The sequence below is a fragment of the Mya arenaria genome, chromosome 4 (assembly GCF_026914265.1).
Source record: "Mya arenaria isolate MELC-2E11 chromosome 4, ASM2691426v1".
NCBI lineage: Eukaryota > Metazoa > Mollusca > Bivalvia > Myida > Myidae > Mya > Mya arenaria.
Window position 1 is genome coordinate 10,909,185 of NC_069125.1, and position 22,195 is coordinate 10,931,379.

The following is a 22,195-nucleotide window of genomic DNA, read 5'->3' on the forward strand; positions in this document are numbered from 1 at the left end:
GATGTGTGGGTCTGGAAGGCGGTATATACATCTGGCACACGGGCATTCGTCAGTCTTGTGGTAGGGATAGTTCTGACGGGCTGAGTTGTTGGTACAAATGGCAGATCAAAGGTTGGAGGAGGAGGAAGAGGAACATCAACGCTCCTTCCTGCTTGCTGGAGAACGAGATGGTCTTGGAAGTCTGTTATTTATTTGGACAGGGAGTTCCGTATCCCTGACCTGTGACGGTTCTGTAAAAGGCATCCGGCTATGTGATTTTGAAGACATTGGTTAACATCGATACCATGGTTAGAAGGATTTTCTGGTCGTGGAATTTTGTGTTTGGTGAAGAAACAGCAATCGCTGCATCTAACGTTCCTTCGAAAAGACCACTGTTTGCTAAAAGGGATTACTGATCGTGGAATTGTGCCCGTGATGAAGAGGCGGTGTTCGCTGCATCTGACCGTCCTTTAAATACACCACTATCTGGTAACAGAGGAGCAATGTGTGGGCTTATAGGAGAAAGATTGTTAAACACAGTGTTCATCTTTTGTTCTGACATGCCTAACACTCTATTCAGTCTATTTAATGATCGCCCTGTCGGAAATAATTCCACTTGGAAAGCTTCGACAGCGTTAGCAGATACCGTTGGTACAGGGGACGCTCCGCCTTTAAACATATCAACTGAAATTGTATCGGCGAACGTATTGCTTGACAAAGAATTCGTTAATGCATTGGGACACTTTAAACAGATTTTGTCAGCGTTTCACTGGGGAACGAATTGGTGAACGCGTTACTTGGCAATAAATTAGGTTGTGAGCCAAGCGGCACTGGAACACTTGGAACGGAATTTGTAAGTGTTTCACTCGGAAATGAATTTACTAATGGACTTTGAGCTTCGCTATTTGACTGGCGAGTGAAGGCATTTAATGCTGCTTGGGCTGAGATTTCGGTTATTCGTTATTGAAGCACTAGAGCGTGATGTTGAGTTTTAGGCGAATGTCTTCTCACTACGTTCGTTCGATGCTGTTTCAGTTCTTTGTAATTTGGTTTCTTTATTAATATTATTATTGATGTCACTTTGCACTCCGAGTTGATCCAGTGTGGCAAATATCGGTGGAGAACGATCGAAGGTTAAGGTTGCTGCTAATTCCCGATGCCATGGACGGAACTCAGCTACCATAACAGTTTCATTTTAGTCAACTTTGTTTTGATATCATAGCCACTGGACTTTGTGTTGTTGTTGCTTCTTGGCTGTAGATGTCATCCTCAAAAATGAAATTTGTTGTTTACGTTCTATATATGTCATCATACACATCAGTAGAATTGATGTCGGTAGAGTTTGTATGGAATTCGTAGTAGTCGTACATAACAGTATCTTTATGCGTGGAACTTACATTGTAAATATCAGTTTTATCAGTTTATATCCTGTTCCAGAATTGGAGTGCTATCATGATGCAAAGTGTATGACTTCGTTGATGTTTGTGACCGACTGCGTATGATCTCCTGATGCATTGAAATAAGTTATTGATTTATGCGACGAGAAACTCGCGGTGTTAGTGCTTTATACAATGTTGACATCTGCATCCAATTTTGTTTTCAGGTTTACCCAGGGTAATATTTTACCGGAGGTAATTTTTCTGGTAAATTGGCGGAAAGTAATTGTATAAAACAGAATCACATTTTAACCGAGCTATTTACCGCGGTAATGATTGCCCTCTTCCAAGAGGTGGGTAAATTAATTTACCGTCTCAGTTACAGGAATCAAGATGGCCGACCAGACATTAACAAAGGCTCGACTCACAAATAATTTTGTCGATTTTGAAGACAAATTGAAACCTCGTGAATAGAAAACTGTTCCAATACAGCCATATCAATAAAAGACAGGAATACAGAGGTAATAAATCGAGAATAACCACTTTGTGAACAAATCTATGCTTTAAAAATATTCAAAGGAACCAATTTCATCTACAAAATCAATGACACATAAGAAATCTGCAGCTTGTTTCGCGTTAAATTAACTCCAACATATTTTAAAATTCAATGCCAACACTTGATTGTAGGTCTCGATCTTACTGTGTACAAATATATCCCACTTCAGACATAGTTTGAGTATTTTGACCATAATTATCAACTATCAACTTAAACCGCCTGTAAACGTTGAACAATAAATGATAACTATGACGTCATTTTCTATGAAACATTCCTCAGTCTATAGTCTACTTCTACAGTTTTATTTTTTTTTTATATTGAGGCATCCATTGGGGTGATTGCTTACCAGATACTGTACAGTGCATTGATAATTAAATAATGATATAAAAATATACTGTATATTTGATAAAAAAAACAACAGCTACAGTATGGTATGACCGAAGGACTCAAACAAAAACAACATACCCAAGTATGATATGTTGTGTCCTTTATAATGTATACTGGGCAGTTGCCTTATTTCGGATTTGCCTAAATATTCGGAAATCGTTTAAAAGGCTTTTCGGCGACCGTGATCAATAAAGAATGATCACAGTCTACGCAACTTACCTCCATAGCAACAGAAGCAACACAAAAGTGCAGCTATATGAGTATAACCCGTAAATAAATACCTCTAAACTTTCGCTTTCCCAAATGTCACGTGGGGGATGACGTCACACAGCGCGAGCTTTTATATTGAGGTTCGACTTTAAACACTAGACCTACTATACTAAGTTTATGACTTATCGTCAATCACGAAATACAATGCCAAATACATATAAAGTAAATAAATTGACGATGCCATTGTGTTTGTGTTGTGCAGCATTTGATATGAAAACGAAGCAAAAATGAAGCAGATTCGTACTTTCAAAATTTTGCAAATTCGGACATATTAGTAGTTCGGATAGGCCGAAAATACACATACCCAATACTTCGGAGAAGGATAAAATTTATATACAGGTTAACATTTAATGCATGATTTATATTTAATTACATTTAAATATTCGTTTATTGACTTGATGATGCTAACTGTGTTCTTTTAAACAATCCTCTAAATGCATGTTTTCGGACGTCGTTCATGTCCTCATTTCGTTCTGAATATTATATCATAATTAATTGTTTTTTTTAATTATTTCTCCATTTTGGTTAATATAGGGCCCAACATTATTATATCAAAATTTTGATGTACTTATGTTCAGTAATTCCGACAGTATTTTAAGAAAGCTTCAAAATTGATCCGGAATTAGGCAACTGCCAAGTATATATTATTACCACTAGTTCTGATATTAGCATGTCACGTTTATGTTCAATTGTACACAACCATTTCATAATTGTGATAAATAATCATTTTAGGCTTTTCATCAGCGAAAGCCAGAAGAGTCAGTGTGATGTTGGAACATATTACTGGCACCAGATTAAAGACACCATGAGCAGAGAGATAATAATAAGTTGTTTTTTCTTCTTCTGTAAATTATTAAACAAAACAGTATACTGTCATTTGAGTGAAAGCAAAATATTTATAACTGGTTCGTTAATTGTGAAAGTCATCTTCGCTTAGCGACGCTCTTGTTAACTAACCTTTTAAATTTATAGACGCAATCACCCCCCCCCCCCACACACACACACACACACACTTCTGCCTAAAAATATTCAAGTGGCTTTTTTGATAACCGCGCCCAATAGTCATTAATCAGCCATTGAAGATATTACACAATACTGAGTTTCACATACAACATATTATTTTAATGATTATAAAAATAATTATTTCACTTTTCTTTAGATTGCTACCAGTGGAGAACCAAGGTCATATGTGCTGTCAAGAATACATCACTATATGAACTTCCTGAGCCGCTAATATATTATATATATGCTGTTTAACATTGCTGTTTCTGGTTATTGGTATCTACATAAGAATTGACTTTGATTTTGAAATTAAGACCATATATAGTTTAATGAAAATAAAAAATAAAAAGTACACTCCATGTATATTGCCTTTATGCTCCTGTAAAATCGAAATATGGTGACTATATTAGTAAGTACTTCTAACACAGAAATTTGACATCGACAATGGGACAGCTTAGTTTTAAAATAGTAAAAAATATATATTAAATAGTGCTAACAATAACTGAAGAGATCATGTTTCATTCTATTTTAAACAGAAACAACAATGGACCATGTGAGCAGAAACTAAAAATAATTTTATTAAGTTCATTATAAATGATTGCACTTTTAGTAATTGAGATTCCTGCAAGCCTAGTGGTAGGAACATAATTGTACAAACATATGTATATGTTACAAACAAGTTCAAAGAAAAAGATTCAAGATCCTTTGGTCATTATCAATAAACATAACTGATATATTGTATAAATGTCGCATGTAGTTTAATAATCGTATGAATTTGCAAAATGGCTGGATGCAGCATATAATGAATGGAATTCTTCAAGAAATGGCATTTTACATATGAGATATAGAAAAGATAAAGTACACTTATAATATATGTATGTATTGATACTATTAAAGAATCAGTGGTGTTTGCTTACCTATATTCTGAATTTCAGCAATAAATCAGTTTAAAATATAACAATGGACTCCCAGCTTTAATAAACAAATACATAGAATACTGATACAATGGTACATACTAGATTAATGGTATAAGATATTGATCATTTAATGAGGATCAATTCTATAAAACTCAGTTCATCATTTCTATGACAAGTTGAAACTGACTATAAATTCCTAAATAGGTATCAGCTTGAGAAAAAACGGACGATGCCATTAAATTTGGATTTGTATTTTGTTTAAGCAAGTATTATTTCTTGTCAGTTTGTTTTTGTTTTTATATTATTCTGATATATTATGCCATTATTACGCGCATTTCATTGCAATAATGGTCGAATTTTTCTGCGATATTTGTTGACCGTTTTTATGACGTAACGCGTAACACCCCTTAATTCAGTATAAACCTAACCAACGGAAGTGGCTTATAAATACGTTTTTTTTATTTTAGCTGAATATTTACCATGTAACTTCTTGGACCGATTTGCCTTCAAATCTGCCTTTTACAAAGAATTTTATAAAAATGTAATGTAGAAGTTCATTTTTTTAAATGCCTCCAATCTGACAGCTGTGCGGGAAAATGATGTCACCTTTTTGCATTATGGGACAGTTTGGTAAAATGAACCTGGGTAAACATTCACCCTAACCTGGTAAATTAACCGGTTGTTAATTTCTTTTTTTACCACCATGGTGATTTTACCACGGAATTTACTGTTGGTTTTATGTACCGAAGTAAATATTTATCATTGTTTATACAATTGGCTGCTGAAGAATTTACGTTTTTTTTCTGGTTTTTGAATAGGCGTGTCACTCATAGGGCTTGGAATCATGTTGTCAAAGGACGACACAAATTCAACATTTTGTGTTACAAATAAAAGTGCCGACGTCATGTCAAATATTGGGGTGTACTGTGTTGTTTCTACTTCAAACAGTCATTAATTAATTATATTGATATTTTCAATTGTCAATATATATACATTTTTATATCCATTTTATAATCATAATTGTAATAATTGTTCATGGTCGTTTGAGTCTTGGTCATATCGATAGTTATGCAGAGTAAAAATGACCAAAGGCAAAATGCCGATTTGCCGATAAAAACTTGTAAACGAATAAATAATATAATTTATTTCGTTTGTTATTAAAATTCTTAAATTTGTGATGATGTTGTTTTGTATATGGAGATATATAGAATACCTTTAGACAATATGAACAGCAAAATGTGCCAGGTAAACTGATGAACTACATTTAGTGGTCAACATGATATTTTGTCAAATGGGAAGGCGTCATTCCTCAAATTCTGTCAAAACATTTATATAAGTAAATAAGCAGTCAGCCGTTATTGACTGATTGGCAGCAAATATAAACACTGTAAGTGCAAAGTTTACAAAATATCACGTAGACCACTAAATCGTTTTGTAACTATAACCTTGAATACCTGTAACTTTGCATTAAACCTTTTACAACGGTTTCAATGCCATGCGCACAAGGGGCAGAAACAATCTATTGTTAGCTTTTTATACTGTATGCATTTGTTTATATATGTTAAATTAGAATTGTTTTCTTCTGCACTTTGTGGTCATGTGGGGTCACAAGATATTGACAGGTTTTTTTCAACATTCTTTAGTATCATATGAATAACTTAGTCGGATAATGAAATGATTACCAACATCGTTAACTTTCGTTTTGATTATGCTGACATTAAAAAGTTTAATTGGAAAAATATAAGTCACTTGATCTTGAGAGCTTGGAAAACACCAAGTTCTGTCTTGCTATATATAGAATTATTTACATGAAGATGTTGATTTATTGATTAAGTCATGGTATACTGGTGCTTCATAGAGTTGTAAGATTGTGTATTAACTGTTAAACCAAGTAAAATTTAATACGTTTGAACAGGTAAGCGTTTATTAAATGTATTTTTAACGCATCGCGTTGTCGCAAATAGTTAAATTAAAAATGTTAAGTTCAGTTCCGGTAAAAGTTAAGCCAGCGCTCCGCCATGTATTGGCAGGGAACGAGTAACCTTGAAACATTTTACAGATCTCGTCGAAATTCCGTCGGAGGTGACCTTGAAGCAAACAGCTATGTATACAAATTTGTCAGGGTATAATTTACCTACCCCTGTGCCTAATACTCTACTAAAAATGTTTTTAAATTTTCATACTTTCAAAATAGTGAAACCCAGCGAATATCAGCCTTACCTTCGCTTTAAGTTACATATGCGTCCAGTAATGTGTTGTCAGCTCCATTTTTTAAATTATTGTTCACTATTTCACACTTCTAGAATAGCGAATCTCAGCCTCCAGTCCCCCGGAAGTTACGTCAGAGTCCTGTCATATGTTGTCAGGGAATGAGTTACCTGCCGTTGCGTCGGGTAGCATACACTTTGTTAATTCGTTTTTATTTTTTTACGTTTTCAGCATAGTGAACTTCAGCCTGCCTTCAGCCGGAAATTTCGTCGGCGTCCCGCCATGTTGTGTCAGGGTATGAGTTATCTGCCGTTGTGTTGGGCACTTCTATCGACTGCTACATTCGTTACAACCTACATCATAGCCGTGTATAACGGTGATGTCTCGCCAAAATTTCCATACATAAGGTAAGGACCTTTATACCGAACATTTAAACCATAATGTTAACGATTATTTTTAAATGTTAGTCAGTTCGTTCCTTAGATAATACGTGTATGCTGCTGTACCGTTTCATAACGCTTTTCAATAAACAACTCAAGACTTAAACACACAGCGGCCAGACGGACTCTCTACGGAGACTCCAATTAGATGGACACACCGAACAGACGGACAAAAGAGTCAGGCGGACGCAGCAGTCAGACGGATACACCAATCAGACGAACACAGCAGTCAGACGAACGTACCAATCAGACAAACACAGCAGTCAGGCGGACACACCAATCAGACAAACACAGCAGTCAGACGGACCAACCAATCAGACGAACACAGCAGTCAGACGGATATACCATTCAGACGAACACAGCAGTTAGGCGGACGCAGCAGTGAGGCGGACACTGCAGTCAGACAAACACAGCATTCAGGCAGACACAGTAGCCAGACGGACGCAGCAGTCAGACGGACACAGCAGTTAGGCGGACACAGAAGTCAGGTGGACACAGAAGTCAGGCGGACCCAACAGTCAGGCGGACACAGCGGTCGGACGGACGCTACAGATAGATATACACACCAGTCAACCGCCAAGTAGGCAGTGTGTATTGTTAATGATGATTCTCTGGAAGCAAATGTAAGCTAATGTTTTATCTTCTGTTGGTGTTTTCAGCGAAATCGGGACCAAGCCGCCAGAGAGCTGTATATTCTCCCAGTTTCTGAATATTTGCGCAGCTCTATGTAAGCATTTTTATGTATTTTTTTCTAAATCATAAGGTAGAGGAACTTTAGTGTAATATTTAGTCAACTAGTATTGCACAATTATTATTATTATTATTATTATTTTACCATATTTATATAGCACTCTTTTCATATGGCTCATACGTTCAAAAGTGCTTTGCATTTCTATACATTTTATACATACAGTCGAACAGTTTAAAAGCAGCATCAAGTGTACTACACAAGTTGAGCATTAACTTATCATTTAAAAGAAATAAAAAAAAAGATATTCATATAAGACATAAAATCAAACATATATATTTTTTAAAAAATCACAAACCAAGTAAAATATCCATATATAAAAACAACAACAATGACAAGCTTTGGCATAGATGTGTCAGATATACAAATCATCAGTAACCATATATTTTCAAAAAGAAATGGGTTTTCAGAGATCGTATAAAAGAGTCTAAAGTGTTTGAGTTCCGTATTCCTGGTGGAAGCGCATTCCACAACTTTGGAGCAGCATTTGCACAGCAACGATTACCATATGTAACAGTACGGGATCTTGGTGTCACAAGAGTGAGAGTGTCACTTTGGGATCTCAAAACACGCTGTGGTCTATGTATCTTTAACATGTTTTTGATGTAGCATGGCGATTGATCATTTAAGGCTTTATAGGTATGTGTCAGTACTTTCAAATCACAGGAAGCCAGTGAAGTTCCTTTAAAAATGGTGTGATGTGGTTGAATCGAGGAGTCATGGTAATGATACGGGCTGCCGTGTTTAGGACGATTTAAAGTTTATTAAAGGTTGTGTTAGGTAGGCCATGGAGCAGGGTGTTGCAGTTGTCAAGTCTGGATATTACAAGAGAGTTCACAAGGGTATTGGTTGCATCACTGGTTAGATATTGCTGTTACAATGCTGTTGTTTCATTTAATTTTTGGTCGTCCGTTTTTCCACAGAGAAGGTATCGTCAAAACCTTCGTGTAGTTGTCAGCATTGGCGTTATTTGTGCAAGTATTTAATCCATGGTCTTAACTAAAAGATGTTCAACATATTTGAATAAAACTTAAAACGCTTGTTGCCAGCATCGATATACACATGTATAAATTGAATAATTGGTCAGTTATCACCTTTTTATGACTTAAAAACAGACATACCTTGGAGTTCTCTTGGGGGGGGGGGTCTCTTGTTTTAACAGTTTCTTAAAACCTTTCACGGTTGATAATTAAGGACGTGATTGTATAACTCTACACGATCAGAGGTACTATCATAGTAGTTAAGCATTGAGCTATGAATCTCGTCGGCGGCGGCAGCGTCATCGTTGTCGTTGTCATCAAGTCTCATTACTCGGACGTTTTTATATATACAAGCGGAAACTAAACTTATTAATAAGAAATCAGAACAAAATAATGTCATGCTTTTCAATGACCTCAGTTATTTGCCACATAAATTTAAATTGTTTACACTTGCATACTGTCTCAAAGGATGTGACAGTAAGTATGTGCTATGAATCTCGTCGGCGGCGGCGGCGTCATCGTTGTCGTAGTCATCAAGTCTCATTACTCGGACGTTTTAATATATACTAGCGGAAAATAAACTGTGCTTAATTAGAAATCTGAACAAGATAATGTCCATCTATTCAATGACCTCCATTATTTGCCACATAAATTTAAATTTTATAAACTTACATACGGTCTCAAAGGATGTGACATTTTCAAACTAAAATCAGCTTTATAGAGAGCTCTATCTTGTGGTTTAGAACCTGTATATATTTGCATGCTCATTTTTCTAAATTCCGCAAGTAAATATGTTTAGTTTTACTACTTTTTTAATAAAGAGTGCTGTGTAACCTGACGGCACTTTACAAATACGTGAAATATCGTAATAGAAAATAGTGTAAATTTTGTCAATGAACCCCCTCGGCTGCAGGTCTGTGTACGGTATACGTGCGTTACAAGCTGGTGGAAGCTATCAGCGGCCATGAGTATCAGTACTTACACCGCCTGAACCAGATGGGCCTCGGGACCGGCGTCCTAACAGCGCTTGGGCTCAGTCTGGTCGCCAACTTCCAGGTGAGGCAAACTAAATGATTGTGATCTTTCTTATAACTATTTGGTAAAGTGGTTAACTTACTGGGCCTGTGTAAAAAATAACGGTACACCTCAATTTTGGCTTCAGCGTCGGTGTGGGATAGTTGGGGTCTGTGACGGAAAGGCTAAAGATTTCCAGACTTAACCACGTTATGGGCGTTAATTGCCTTTCAATAAAGGCATATCGTAAGGACATTTACCGCATAGATTCAGCCGTGTACCTGAGCACTCCATTAGCGGCGTAAGGCTTATGAGGTAGATATTATTGAAATGGGGCACTTGAGTACCCGGACGGAAACCTTCTCACCAACATAAATGATATTAATTTAACTCACATGTGCACATGTCGGAAATAGATCGGACATTTGCATCAAAATCGGTAGGAAGTACCCGGAATGAATATAAATGAAAACAATTTTAAAAACTTTGGAAAAAAAATCAAAAACTTTGGACACAATTTTAAAAGGGGTCTTAGCCTCTTAACTTTCTCAAGCAGACCCCGAATTTTTCAGGGTGGCAATTATCAGCTGTTAGAAACCTGTGGGGCCTGTGTTTGACTCTAAAGCCTTATGGGCCATTTCAATAAAGATCTGTAGTCGAAAATTGACAATATGATAGTGTTCTAGTTGCATTATTGTGCTTAATATTTGTATGAATTGAACTTGAGCCAATATCATAAGTGAACACAAAGTTGAGGGAAGAAAACCGAACACGATGTTGCCATTTTCACATTTATACAGTTTTATAATTACTGAAGGTACGACTAAAATTCTTTATGGAAACAGCTCCCTCGTTCAATTTTTTAAAGAATCTTACATGAATTCCCATTGAATACAAAAACATATGAAATGAACATTTTGCGAGTATTATAATTTGTCCATAACTAAAATAAACCAAAGAAAATGAGTTTATTTTTATCGCATGACACATTCCGTTTTTTGGTAAAAAGTTTGACGCTAAATTAGAATGGCGAAACAAGTATGACGTCATTATTTTTTATTTTATTTTTTTAAATAAATTGACGTCCAATTATAGCTCACTGATGGAAAATGGTTGAATTATGCTTGCAGGATTATAATGTGCAATTACAAAAATTAGTATCGATTGTATTACACCAGAAACAAACAAGGTAATGTGATATTAAAACATATATGTCATAATTGTAAGGGGTTTAAACAATAACATTAAAAACATTGAGAATAGGAATGGGGCAGAATTTCAATATTACAACAGTCAGATATCCTGGACGGTTTCGTTATTTTGGTGATAAACCATGTAAGTGGACTGGAAACCTCGGAAAGTCCATGTTATTTACTGAATTTTCGAGGACGCGGAAGTTGATATGTCGATTGACTGGCTCCCGTTTCATCTTCATTCTCTATCAAAACCGAGAGGCAGTACCAAGGGAAGCAACTACGCATGTATAGCAACGCCAAGGGACGCAAGTCAGTTGAGGTTTTTTTGGAAAATGCGGAACAGGGGGTAGTTTGTAACAAAATTGCCAGCTTATGAAAATGATTTGAACCGAATAACATATCGTATCAAACTTGAAAATTATCAATCTTTTATATCGTTATGTAATAATTAAATGTCAAATATCAGTTCAGTTCTACTTTAAAGGTGTTTTCAGCCGGCATCGAGCGGTTTCCTTATTTATCATCTATCAAGAAAATGCTAATGACAGTGGAGAAAGGCCTTAATGTCCTTATTCATTGTTTCTTAAAAGATCCGGTTCATAAAGATATAATAGTTTTATTGAGACAAGAGTATATATTAGTAAACAGTGTCGCTCCTTGACACCGAACTCTTTTAGCTGGTCCCTGTCGATTATTTATCTCGGTTATTGTCATGATCTTGGTGAGGTTCGTCGTCAGTATGAAAACAAATTAACCTTAGCTATTATATGTTTATACTAATTTGTTTTAGCTTGATTGTGACGAAAGCTGATAGCTTATAACATCTCACTCACTCTCTCGGGTCCGTTTCCCGGGCAGAAACCAGCAGTTTGCCGTTTTTTAGAGGCAATGAGTAAGTACCCTGGTGGGGATCAAGTCCACAACCTCTTGGGTGAGAGGCAGATGCCTATGCCACTAGAACACTCTCATACTTCTTAGGGTATTCTTGGCTATTATTCAAACCCTTTCTAGATAATCATGTGGAACTCTTTGTGACATGATTCACATCTTTAGCAACTAGCAAGGCCCTCTCGCTTAAATAATTGTCAAGTTGTGTCCCTTGTTCGACTGAAAAGCATTCAAGCATTGGCGTCCATTTAGTTTAAACGTATATATTTCATTATTTTGTGAATAAGTCATTACAACTTTATATAAACCAGTCTCGCTAGCACGATTTTACGCGAGAGTGTGTGGCCTTGTGATGTTTGGGGAAAACGGAGTAGCCGGTGGAAAACCACTTGTCCGACTTGGTGACTACAAACCAAACTGACATGCGCCCATGCCGGGAATCGAACCCTGGTCGCCTACGTGAGAAGTGAGTGCGATAACCTCTGCTCTAATCGGACTGTCCTTCGGTGCTTTTAAATTACAAAATTAGAAATCTAGTAATAATGGTTAATTGATGATGTAACATTGTGTGTGTTTCAGGTGACGTAAGTTAAAGCGGTACACTTGACAGGTGCGTGCCTGGCGTTCGGGGTAGGGGTGATATATGTGGCCCTCCAGACGGGCCTCTCATACAAAATGCACCCAGAGTATAGCGGCATCTATGTGGCCAGGGTGCGCCTCGCCCTAACCATTGCCTCCTTCATCGTTATTGCAACCAGTATCCTTTTTGAAGCCCACAGTTTACCTGGCGCTCTCAGTATCTTTGGAACCTACAGCCTATAATGCGTTTAGACCGTCACTTCATTTGTTTGTTGTTTTATTTATTTATTTATTTGTGAGGACTGTACGCAAAATCAATGCTTAAGATTAACTTGTTCTCGTGAAATACTAAAGACAAAAATGTAAACCTTATGAAAAATAAAGCGATGTTTCCACAGTTAAATAAACTGTTTGGTTGACGTCACCGGACAAAAAAACCTGTGACCCCAAAGTTTTTTAGCCAGTGGTCTTGAATAGCTTGAAAACCTCCCTACAAAAAAACAACGTCCTACCCACTCCTACACATGTGGGTTTGGTTATGCCTTAAAAGCAATTTATATGCCTTATTTTTCAAGTTGAAAATAAGGGCACCCCTATCTTTTTACCCTCCCCCCGAATAAACAACAACTAAAACATATAAAATATACTGTCACCGTTATAATCGGTTGATCCTATTTAATTGTTAAGGTATGACGAAGCAACTAATAGTTTTTACTTGAATTCGAAACTACGTCTTTTTTATGAATATGTAATTTCAATAGACTAGTTGTTTAACAAAATGCTCCATATTCTTTCATGTAGAAGTTGAATGCGTCTGCTGGGAATACTTGGAATACTTTTAAATTAATAATTATTATACATGATAAGTTTTTTTTGTAAAATGCCGAATGCCAGGAGCACTGTTAAAGGCTGTTTTGGTGACAGTGAATCATAATGGAATGGCATTAGGAAGAACGTCCATCATAACCTTATACTATGTAGAAAATATTATCTCCCTTATCCCTGTCACAGCAGCAGCAAGTGCAGTGTTAGCTCGACAATTTCATCCCAAGAATAGACGCCACTGGAAACCGGAAGAACCCGTACGTCTAACAAACCCTTATGAATGAATGCAACCTAAATCAATTACATTTCCACGTTTGGTCAAAGGCGCCCATAATTGTGGAACCCAATTCGACACCAATTTTAATGCGAAAAAGTGGTCATTTTCGACCTTGACATTTGACCTACTGACCTCAAGATATTAATGGTCCTCTACTCTACTTGTCAAATAGTCTTACTCAATTTGAACCTCTTTAGAGTAAGTGTTGTGCATACATTGAGCGAACTTTTGATCATGTTAAAGTCACAACTATCTTGACCCTTGACCTTACTGAACTTAAAATTATTAAAAAAATAATTAATCTACTTGTCAGGATCAATATTCCTACTAGAGTTTTTTTAACTATATTCAACGGATTGAGGGCTCTACTAAAAGTCAATCACAACATTTTAATCGGAACCTATTTTACTAATAAAGGTCACTTCCAACTCAACCTTCGACATACTGACCTCAAACTATATAGACGTCATCTTATTATCGTTTAATTTTCTTCCAGGGTTTGTATAGTAAATTTCAATTTTGTTTAGTTGTATTTCAGGGTAAGCATAGTCAGTTTCAATGTTGTTTAGGTATAGTCCATTATAAAGTTGTTTAATTTTCTTTCAGGGGTACGTGCCGCACATTATCAGCGCGGTAAGCGAGTGGATCACGTTCATAGTCTTTTTGATGTACTTCCTCACGTTTGTACGAGACTTCATGAAACTGAGGATTGAAGTCAAGCCGCGGTTGTTTGTACGACATCTGGACGAGCCGGCGCTATTCCCCGACGAGAACATAAGACTGCCAGCGTAGTATTAACAACGGAGCAAAAAAAACACCAAAAAAACTCAATCATTATGTTCTATTTGGTGCACCTCTTTTTTTAGGTTCATTATACTGACAGACAAAATAATCGCGTAGTTCGATTTTCTTTATTAGCGGAAAAATATTCAGCCTAGGAAATTCCATATTATTTGGGTTTCATCGATTGTCATCAGAATTAAATCCCAAGAAATTGACTTGGTTTGCGTGGCGTTTGTCGTCCGTGCGTCCGTCTGTAAACAATTGCTGGTAAACGCTATACAGTCTTCACTTCTCTGATCTCATCAAACTTTACAGTTGTAAGATACCCAAAAGAGCTCGGTTCCTTTCTTAAACCAGCCAGATCGGCCCATGCATGACTGAATTATGGCCCATGAAATTCTGCAGCCCTAGCAAACGTTACTCTAATGGAGACAACTGTGTATTGTTGCATTTCTATCCCTTTGCAAAACCTAAGGTTAAATGATTGCTTCTCTTTTAATGTTGGTTTAGTATAGGACAAAAACATACAAACATATAATTCATAGCAGAGCATTGGCCGTCGGGGGACCCGTGTTTTCTTTTATCAAAATTTATTTTCGTACATGTAGCGCGTGTTTAAAGCCTCTTATTGTACGAGTACGATTCGACATTTGGCGCAAATGGTACGTTATACCCAATTGCGCGTTGGTACAATGGAATTTACATGATGGTGGCCAGTATGATGGACCAAAAAAATGAAGAATTAAACTTAATTTTTATGAAATATATCAATCGCCGTCTAAATGTTCTTGAATTCTTGGTTGTACCATGGTATGATGATGATGATGATGATGATGATGATGATGATGATGATGATCTGTTTTTGTATTGGTGTATTTTTTAAACAGGTGTACTGTTGTATTTTTATTGATTGTAAAATGGTATGTGCAAATCTTGTCAGAATTAAAAAAGACTGTATCATACTATATGATTTGGGATGTTTTGTACACCCATTCGGAACACCTCGGCGGTTTCTATCGAAAACAAGCTCGGATGTTTTATGGACGGTTAACACTCTCAGAAATCTTAACATTTAACTATTTAAACTTGACTTTACTTTTAGGAATCTGAAATATTTCTGCAACAATTCACTTCACCGTCAATACTTTTAAACTAGGTAACATTAATAAACACGTCCATCTACTACAAATACTATTATTCAAAATTTTCGAACTACATGTACCACTACTGATGTACTGGCATACGTCTTAGGTTGTTTTCGATATAAAATGGCCGAAACGTTACGAATATTTGTCCACCTTGTCGAGAAAAGGCATAGGATGTATTGTCTAGCTCCCTTATATCAAACCGATTTTTCATCCTACGAGAGTTTATCGTACGTGCGTTGCAATATCGCTCTTTAATTGAATATTCATTTTGTTGTGTGAATTGTCGACGCCCCTATTCAGATATGCATTGTGCTATGTGAATTAACCACGCCCATATTCAAATAATCATTGGGTTATGTGAATTAACCACGCTCCTATTTAAATAACCATTGTGATATGTGAAATAACCACGCCACTATTCAGATTTGCATTGTGTTATGTGAATTAACCATGCCACTATTCAGATCATCATTGTGTTAGTGAATTAACTATCCCCCTATTCAGATAACCATTGTGTTATGTGAATTAACCACGCCCCTATTCAAATAATCATTGTGCCATGTGAATTAACCATGCCCCTATTCAAATAATCATTGGGTTATGTGAATTAACCACGCCCCTATTCAAATATTCATTATGCTATGTGAATTAACTACGCCCCAATTCAAATAATCTTGGTGTATGTGAAATAATCAAGTTCCTTTTCAGAACCATTGTGTTATGTGAATTAACCACGCCCATATTCAGATAATTATTGTGTTATATGAATTAACCACGCTCCTATTTAAATAACCATTGTGTTATGTAAAATAACCACGCCACAATTCAGATTATCATTGTGTTATGTGAATTAACCATGTCACTATTCAGATCATCATTGTGTTATGTGAATTAACCACCCCCCTATTCAGATAATCATTGTGTTATGTGAATTAACCACACCCATATTCAGATAATGATTGTGTTATGTGAATTTACCACGCCAATATTCAGTTATTCATTGTATTAATATGTGAATTTTCCAAGGTCGTGAATGGTGCATGTTTTCTGATGGAACGTGAAGCCATTTTAATGTTATATAACATTAACATGTATAATGTATTAAAATTGTATTCAATGATTCAATTTGACATATCGAGGGCTTAGCACAAGATTGTTGCAACGCCTTCCATTTTTATAATCAGTTACAACCGTCATGCAAAAAGCCCGTGATATGTATCTGTTACTTTCAATGCGTATTTTTGACATTATTTATGTATTTTAATACCCAGTTCTGACATTTGTGTTCTTCCAATGCCTATTTTTACATCATTTGTGAAATTTCAATGCACATTTCTGACATCATTTGTGTTCTTTCAATGCCTATTTTTACATCATTTTTGAAATTAAATGCACATTTATGACGTCATGTATGTTCTTTTAATGCCTTTTTTGCATCCATTGTGTAATATCGATGCCCATTCCTGATATCGTTTTGCACTTTCAATGCATATGTTTTATTTTGTTTCTAAGTTTCTTAAGTGTATAAAGTAAGTTATTGTATTCCCGACATGTTCTTTTTTATCATTTCAACAATTAAACAACAGCAGGACACTCAGATATGTGATCTGATAGACAGCAGACGGCAATAAAGATTGTTTTTATTTATTTATTATAATTATTATTTATTTTATTTATTATTATTATTTTTTTTTTGGGGGGGGGGGTGGACGGGGGCACTTTTTAAAGCCTTGAACTAGGCCTTTAAAGAACAAGTGTTAGCCTTGTTAGAAGGGCCTCAACACAAACACCATACTATCCGTGGCATTGCACAAGGCTGTTAAAAGGACCTTATATGTACATGTATTGTCCTCTGATGGCTATTTTCAGCAATCAGATCTCAGATCAATATATAGTCATTCAACGCATAACCGGTACAGGTCTTGATCATTGAACCCGGCCCTAAATGGCATTTACCCAACATAAAATGTACAGGGAATTTGGCACCTTTGCTATGACACCAGTGGAATGAACAGGGTATACAAAGCTGGGGATTTACAGACAAAACTAAACTATACTAGGCCTATAAAGTATGACTAACGCCTCTCATTTGCCTTTCATGATGATTGGTGCTGTATATGGTAAAACCACTTCCCCCATCAAAATACTTTTTTAATGATGTATTTGTTCTTTTCGCTGCCATATATTACAGATATTGTGATAATTATTTGTGTGAATGTTGTTATTTTTGCTTGAGCTAATTGAGGACTTGCTGCTCGTCTTTCTTAATGTCTTAATCATTTTTTAGTTCGGATTTTTAATATATGTGTAAAGGCTAGTAAGAAGTTTCCAAATAGGCTGGTGTTTGGCCATCGTAAGATATAACGTTTTTTTATTATGCTTTCTGATGTGAGGTACGGATAATATCCCCCCCGGATGATTGCCCCTCCAGACATTAGCCCCTAGGACCATAGCCCTCCCGGAAGATACCCCCCCCCCCGTCTTAGTGAAAAAACGGACGATATCCCCCCAAAATTGAAATGCATATTATAACCAGTTTATTTAAGCAAATTTGCAAAACAATGATTTTTATTATAAAATGAAACAACCCAAAGGCATAAATCAATGAAAAAAATCATGAATAGTGAAAAATAAACGGAAAAAGCATGTGATTTTACAATGAAACATTTATTATTTTAACAGATAATTGTTTTCTCTGTTATTTGTTGACTAAGCACAGGGCTTCCGTTAAAGGGAGTTTGGAAGTATATTACTCCCTAGAAATGGGTTAAAACTTCCAAAATTAAACCTTTGGAAGTACAAAAACTTCCATAATTTTAAAGAAAACTTCCAAAGTTGAAAGCTTGGAAGTTCAAAATATCAAAACCTTTTGTCAATATTACTTTTATGGTCACAATTTCAATCAGTTTAACTGTTTTTAAGAAAAACAAATTATTATAATATAAGTCTGTGAATTTGGCAAGTTAAAGTTGCAAATTATTTGATTTTTGATATACTTGTTGAAAAATAGTTGAAAAAGATATTGTATTCTGGAGACTTAAACTTCCACATTTCAGTGAAAAACTTCCAAAATTGAATGTCAGGAAGTTCATACTTCCAGTTTCAAATTCTTAATGGAAGCCCTGTAAGCACTTATTTAATAATCTTTGATCAGTAAGTTCTCACCTTTAATTATCATTTGCATTGACCTTTAATTATTTAATAGGGTGATAATCCTTAATGCGATAATGACGTTATATGTTTTATTTCTTTTGAAGATGTTTTAGTGCAATCCAGTCTGTCTTATCAGGGTATGCACTGTTTGAACTGTAACTATAGGTTTTGTTCGCTGAACACTTGATTCACAAGTCTGTGTAGAGAACCAGAAAAGGACCACTAAATGCCATTTTTTTATGTTTTATGAGTTTTATGAATATGCAAATTTAAAAGAGTGTATATATGTAAAGTCATTTATATATATGCAGGGGGGGCTATTGTCTGGGAGGGCTATCATCCGGGGGGGATATGGTCCTAGGGGCTAATGTCTGGGGGGGGGGGGGGCAATCATCCGGGGGGGGGATATTATCCTACACTCTTCTGATGTAGACCTTTTGTTTCTAGCTCTATTTATTGGTTGATAAACAGTTACTTTTAAGAGTTTTATTTTCGATTAACATTTTTAACCACAAACGAAAATGTTTTTTGCATGTATGTTAAAAATTTTATCGGCAACATAATGTTACATAATTTTTAGTATTCTTTCAAAATGGGAATCATGACTCTTTTGATACATTTTTAGTCCTCGGCCGGTATGCAAAAAACGTCTTAAGTCATTCCTTAACTTATGTTGATTTCTAAAATTTTCATAGTCGAATTGAAAGAAAGTACATGTGTATTTGTAATATAATTTACCATCAAAACTTGCTATATCGAAGTCGTTGGGACTTGGTGAGTACTCCGAGATAGCGAAAATTTGATTTAACCAAAAAAACAATACATGTTTAGCTAAACCCAACACATTCGAAAAACGTCCGAACCAGAAACATCGAGATAACAGAGTTCGACCTAGCGAGTTTCGACTGTATATGTATACCACATACAATAATAAAGTTAACATAACTTACGACAAGATATTGAACTTAGAGAAATGACGTAAGTTAGGAAATATCTTTTTTTTCCATTGCATTGGAAACAATAATATTGTGTTGTAAACCATGTTGCTACTAGCGCTAGTATTAATGTCATGCCAATCTCATCGTTAACCGATTCAAATACTTCTGTTGTGATTATGTCAAAGTTTTTGCATTAAAAGCAATCTCGTAAAAAAGTTGTGTTTCTGTATTGACACAGAAATCTTAACGATCCCTGCAAAACACAGTTTAACGAGTTCAGCTATCATAAGTGCTTCCGGATCTTAACAATTAAAAAGCTCTTTTTTAATGTGGTAATGTTGAAACAAACTCAAAACCAAATCCTGCTCCGCTGTCTTGTAGTCCATCGTTAACAACTGATGGCATGGTTAGTTGCTGTGTGGGTCTTGACGGCGGTATGGTTGGATCTGGCACACGGGAATCTGTTAGTCTTTAGTAGGGATAGTTCTGACAGGCTGAGTTGTTGGTACAAATGGTATATCAAGGGGTGGAGGAGGAGAAGGAGGATCATCAACGCTCCTGCTGGCTGGAGTAAGAGATGGTCTTGGAAGTCTGTTATTTCTTTTGACAGAAAGTTACGTCTAACTGACCAGTGACGGTTTTGTAAAAGGCATTTGGCTTTGCGATATTGAAGACATTGGTAAACGACTAAACGTCTATTTGTGCGAACGGGACGTTTTGAGATTTGTTGTGATACCATGGTTAGAAGTTTTTTGGTCATGGAATCTCGTGTTTGGTGAAAAACAGCACTCGCTGCATCTAACGTCCCTTCGAATAGACCGCTGTTTGCTAAAAGGGATTGCTGAACGTGGAATTTTGTCATTGATGAAGAGGCGGAGTTCGCTGCATCTAACGTTCCTCCGAATACACAACTATCTGGTGACAGAGGAACAATGTCTGGATTTATAGTGGACATGTTGTTAAATACACTGTTTATGTTTAGTTCTCGTATACCTGGCACTCTATTCAGTCTATTTAATGGTCGCCCTGTCGGAAAAAAATCCACTTGGAAAGATTCTCCGGCGTTATCAGATCCGTACATGGGACGCTCGTCCTATAAACATATCACCTGAAAAATGTATCGGCGAACGTGTTGCTTGACAAAGAATTCGTTAATGAACCACACTGCCTTGGAGAACAGAATACGGCAGTGTTTCACTGGGGAATGAATTGGTGAACGTGTTACTTGGCAATGAATTAGTTTGTAAACCACTCGGAAATGGAGCACTTTGAACGGAATTTGTAAGTGTTTCGCTTAATTTACTAATGGACGTGGAGCTTCGCTATTTGACTGGCGAGTGAAGGCATTTAATGCTGCTTCGGCTGATATTTCTCTAACTCTGTTAACGTCAGAAAGATTATTCTATACAGCAACAGGACCCAAAGATTGTTGTGATGATGAACCAGCAGTGGAGTCCTGCATTGAGATGATTCAACCATTCACTACTTCTTTTGAAGCTGAAATATTTGAAAGCACGATATGAAATATGTAGTTGTGTGATGAATATGGAGAGACTTGAACGTTTGCAACACTAAGTATGTTTACAATTGTTTTTGTAAATTAAATTGCTGCAAAGATTAAAACTTTTGGAGCTTGAATTCTGCAAATTTTCAATACATTAGTAAGTATTTTATTCATAATTTAAGTGAAATACTAGTATATGTTTTTAATATGTTATCTGTGTTAATTTTACTAGGAAATATATATGGAATTACATGTTTTTCTACATCATTTTAGTATCATGAAAAATTAATAATATTTTTTAGAATTAATTGTGGTTTACAACTACTTATCTAAGTGCATGCACTAGTGACAATACAAATGACAAATGCAATCTAATCATAACCTTGTTATAACCATGCGAGCTTGCTAAGGAAATCAAACAAAAAATCACCTGGAAGATGTGACTAAATAGCACAATAGCTATTGCTACGACAGTCAACACAAACAATACACTCAAATACTACAATCTACAGATCTTCAAACATGAACTTTTTTCCTCCAGAGAAGGTGATTTGTTCGTTATTGACACGATTATTCGTTGAAGCACTGGAGCGTGATGTTGAGTTTACGTTTAAGGCAAATGTCTTCTCATTAAGTTCGTTAGAAGCTGTATCAGTTGCTTGTAATTTGGTGTCTTTATTAATATTATTATTCATGTCACTTTGCACTCCCAGTTGATCCAGTGTGGTAAATCCCGGGGGAGGACGATCGAAGGTTAAGGTTGCTGCTATTTCCTGATGCCTTACATGGAACGAACTCAGCTACCTTAACAGTTTCATCTCTAGTCAGCTTTGTATTTATCTCATAGACAACTGGACTTTGTATTGATGTTGCTTCTTGGATGTAGATGGCATCCTCCAAAAGGGAATTTGTTATTTACGTTTCATATATGTAGTCATACATATGTGTAGCATTAATGTCGGTAGAGTTTGTATGAAATTCGTTGTAGTCGTACATAACAGTATCTTTATGCGTGGAACTTACATTG

General features: G+C 36.0%; 1 pseudogene; it reads left to right on the top strand.

Moving 5' to 3' along the window:
- The first annotated feature begins 6,977 nt into the window (after positions 1–6,977).
- Positions 6,978–14,434, top strand: LOC128231568 (DNA damage-regulated autophagy modulator protein 2-like; annotated as a pseudogene).
- Positions 14,435–22,195: the final 7,761 nt, after the last annotated feature.